Here is a 4,591-nt window from a genome sequence, read left to right as displayed (position 1 = left end):
TAGCTGGAATTTCAACACTATGCCTGAGGGTCATTTTAAAAAGTGAAATCACCAACAAAAAAAGCACAAAAATTCAAAATGTGTCATTAAATGGACCAGGAAACAAACACTGTCTACAGTATGAGGCTGATTCAAAGAGGCAGAGTGTCATCTCGTTTGACCTCAGCTGGGAATGTGTGACTCAAAACTTCCTCCTATCTGCACACACTCACCTATGGCCACAAAAGTGCCGTGAGTACTGATGTTGGGATTACAAAGAAATGTTACTGATAAGGTAAATTCACAAATACAGAATCCATAAATAATGATCTACTGTACGAGTATTTCTGACTTCAGCTCTGATAGCCTAGATGATCAGTGCTGCGTTTGGAGAGTCCTCCAAATATATACAAACAGATTTTACACCCAATGCAAGAACCCTTTCAATTCCTTTCTGACTTTCTGCCTGCAAGAGTCCAGTCCTCTTGGCAGTGAAGGGAATCAGAAATGCCACCCCAAAATATGCCAATTTGGCATATGGATTATTTTGAATTTAAGGTACTTGAGAAATAGCCAGTGCAGGAAGGACACACTGACCCTCCTCTATCCCCAACAGCAGGAGATAAATCTCCCATGTGAAAGCTACCTTCCCTGTATCAGGATATACCAATCACCAGAGACATTTGCGAATTTCGAGCAGAGAAGGCTATATAAATAAATCTTGTTACTTCTTCACCAATTTACTACCCCAAGCCCAAACTCCTTTGTTCTGTCAGTTCTTCACAAATTTATTGTTTCTTTGTCTAAAAAGTATAAGAGCTTCCTGCTTTGATTAATTCATTGAGTCTCATATTTTTCTGGGGCTCCCATGGACCAAAATTAAAATAATTAGTTTTCTTCTGTTAAGCTGTCTTACATTAGTTTAATTTTAGACCAACCGAAGAACCTAGAAGGCAAGAGAGAAATTTTTTTCACCCCTACAACAGCCAGTTTTTCCCATGAGAAAGGTCTTCCTCCCCTAGTAGGTCCCTGAGCCTGGTGGGTAAGAGTGACCTCAGAAGCCTGACATCTGAATTTATGCCCGAGACCATCATTTCCAAGATTTGGCCTTTGGCAAGCCTTGATTTACTTATCTTTTAATAGGGAAGATAAGAGTACTTACCTCATTGGGTTGTTGCGACACTTAAATGGTACGTACAATAAGTCTCAAGCACTTAGCTCCATGTTGACATGTTCATTAGACCTTAATAAGTGAATTTCTATTGAGTTGAACAGAACACCTTTCCCACCATAGTCACACAGAAGGCGATGCATGAAATACTACTCTCCTTATGCTTTTCAGAGCTGTGAGCTGCAGTGCCAACACTGTAAGAGAGAAAATAAAATAGCATTACGAAAAGGCTTATTTTACCCCTGACTCTTTATTTCTCTCTCCCCTGAGCTCCAAGGACCCTCCTTTTGCCTCTGTAAGTTGTTTCCTGAGCCCACACAGCCCAGCTGGCTCACTTTTTCTATCTCTGTGACTTTTTCTAAATAAACTTTTGCTTGTATTTGAAAATAATAATAAAAGATGTGCTTTAATAGGATTTACTTTTCAAGTGCATTTAACTTCAGAAAGGGGAAAAAACTTGGATCTAGGAACCAGGTCCTAGAACTTGACAAAAGACATTCCATGGCAGTTCTCAGAGTTTTCCAGATCACAAGCTGTGCCTTGGCCAATAGTCTGCCTCTCTGTAAAGTGAAGTGTCCTTAGATTCCTTGTCTATCCAGCTCCCAGAGCAGTAATGTTCCAGCCCAACCTGACTTGCAACCACATTTCCCACCTCAACCCCTCACCCTGGTCTCTCCAAGATGCTCCAGCTAAAACAGTTTTCTCAGTAGTAAAATTAAAAACAAAATTTCCTAGGATACTATTGTATCTTGAGTCTTTGTTGAATGCAGTGCTTCTCAACCAGGGGTGATTTTTCCTCTGAAGGGACATTTGGCAATGTCTGCAGATATTTCTGGCTGTCACAAGGTGGGACAAGAGAGGTATAACAGGCATCTGAAGGGTAGAGACCAGGGATGCTGCTAACATCCTACAATGCACAGGACAGCTGCACAACACAGAATTATCCAGCCCCAAATGTCACTGTTGCCAAAGCTGAGAAAGCCTGGTTTCTCTTAAAAGCACATTTCCCATGGATGATGGGATTACAAAGAAATGATGCGTTTGGAGATCTAGGAATGCAGGAGTGAAGGGACTACCTACTTCACATGGTGTCTGGTCACAACCTGTGACTTCCTGCCAACTCTGAGAGAGTGTGATCTGTAACATTATTGGCTCCTTGAACCCCCACAAGACTTAATCCTGCCCTAAACCTATGTTCCAATAACTAGACTTCTTCCAACTGTAAGATCCAATTAAACTATTTTTAAAACCTAAAACTAGAAACTAGAAACACTTTGTGGGTTCAGTTCAGTCACACACCTTCAACCTCAGTAGAAATAATTACAAGGGAATGCTTTACCCGGGTAAAGAACTAACACCTGGTGCGGGTTAAGAATTCTGGCAGCTGGAATAGCTTCAGTATGAACAAGATTTTCACTCCATCATACTTACCATTTGTGCTGCTGGCAGGGAGAGAGGGAAAGGAACTATTTTAAACATTTTTTAAGTACAAGAGAACACTGCATTCTTCTTGACAAGCCCTGCCCTCAGGAGAAACTGATTTATCAGAGCTTAACCTGCTGGGGGGTTTTCAGAGCCTAACTGACCTAGGGGAAGGGAAACACCAAACTTTATCCCCCTATAGCTTTCCATGTGGAAGAAAGGAAATACATAATTCCAGCTCATTCTGCCATCCTGTCTCACCTAAGGAAAACTGAGAAGCACCTGTGAAGTTCATGGTCTAGGGGCACAGGATCACTGAAAGACTGAGACCTAATCAGAGTACAACAGAAGTCTTCCCCTTCCCCCATACCTTATCACCAAATTACTAAAAGTCATTTATAACAACAGTTCTTTTTACCTAGTACACCATGTATAGCTATCAAGGAAAAAACATAGTTTAAAGAAACAGAGCAAATATCACAACCAGACTCTGATATGGCAGGCATGTTAGAATTATCAGACTAGGAACTTAAAACAAGTATGATTAAAATGCTAATGGATAGAGTAGGCAGCATGCAAGAATACATGGACAATGTAAGCAAAGAGATTGAAATTCAAGGAGAAATGCTAGAGATCAAAAACCTTGTAACAGAAATAAGGAATGACTTTCATGGGCTTATTAATAGATTAGGCATGGCTGAGGAAAGAATCTCTGAGTTTGAGAATATCTCAGTAAAAACCTGCAAAACTGAAAGGCAAAAAGTAAAAATCACTGGAAAGAAAACAAATACCCAGGAACTGTGTGACAAATATTAAAAGGTATAATATATGTATGATATAATGGGAATACCAGAAGGAGAAGAGAGAAATGAACAGAAGAAATATTTGAAATAATGGCTGAGAATTTCCCCAAATTAAATGCCAGACACCAAATCACAGACCCAGGAAGCTCAGAGAACACCAAACGGTACAATGTTAAAAAAAAAAAAAAAAATGTACACGTATTTACCTGGCAGGGGAGATCACATGATCATGAAGGTGGTTTTCCCAGGGCGTGGCTTATGCATTGCACTCCGGATGTGCTGACCCCTGCGATTTCCTCAAATGTGGGAAACTCGACTGCATAATTTGTGGTAGTGGAGGACTGCATTCATGCTTTCCCCTGGAAAAGAAAAAAATGTTTTACAACTTAGGTACATTATATACAAACTACAGAAAATCAAAGATAAAGAAAAATGTCCTGAAAGAAGCCAAAGAGGAAAAAACACCTTACCTATAGAGGAGCAAACATAATTATATCTGAATTCTCCTCAAGCCATGAAAGTAAGAACTGAAGTATTTAATATCTTGAGAGAGAGAAAATTATCAATCTGGAATTCTGTACCCTGTTAAATTACCCTTCAAAAGTGAAGGAGAAATAAAGACTTTCTCAGACAAAAACTGAGGGAATGTGTTGCTGGTAAACTTGCCTTGGGAGAAAGCTCGGAAGTTTTTTAGAGAGAGATTGCGTAGTGTTACTGATAATTGACAAAACTTGAAAGTAAGCAGTATGTCCTTCAGTAGGCGAATGGATAAGTAAACTATGGTACATCCAGATAGTGGATTATTACTCAGCACTAAAAAGAAATGCACTATTAAGCCATGAAAATACATGGAGGAACCTTAAATTCATATTACTAAGTGAAAGAAGCCAATCTGGAAAGACTGTATAGTACATGATTCCAACTATATGACATTCTAGAAAAGGAAAAACTATGGAGATAGTAAGGTCAGTGGTTGCCAAGGGTTAAAAGCTAGGAAGGAATACACAGAGAACAAAAGATTTTTAGGGCAGTGAAATTACTCAGTATGATGGCTATATGTCAATATACATTTGTCCAAACCCATAGAATGTACAACACCAAGAATGAACCCTAATGTAAACTGTGGACTCTGAGTTGTCATTGGGGGATCATCACATATAACAAATGTACCTTCTGATGAGGGATGTTGATAATGGGGAGGCTGTGTATGTGTAGA

At 39.5% G+C, this 4,591-nt stretch overlaps 1 non-coding gene across 1 annotated transcript; it reads left to right on the top strand.

Annotated features, from left to right (window-relative positions):
* The first annotated feature begins 3,573 nt into the window (after positions 1-3,573).
* LOC150013253 (U1 spliceosomal RNA) lies at positions 3,574-3,737 on the top strand. The gene has a single exon (XR_016510933.1). It is a non-coding gene; the product is annotated as a U1 spliceosomal RNA (small nuclear RNA).
* The last annotated feature ends 854 nt before the right edge of the window (positions 3,738-4,591 follow it).

Source organism: Furipterus horrens, unplaced genomic scaffold, assembly GCF_987537825.1.
Source record: "Furipterus horrens unplaced genomic scaffold, mFurHor1.1.pri manual_scaffold_4, whole genome shotgun sequence".
Taxonomy (NCBI): Eukaryota; Metazoa; Chordata; class Mammalia; order Chiroptera; family Furipteridae; genus Furipterus; species Furipterus horrens.
The sequence above is the reverse complement of the archived record's forward strand: the minus strand, read 5'-3'. Positions and strand labels throughout refer to the sequence as shown.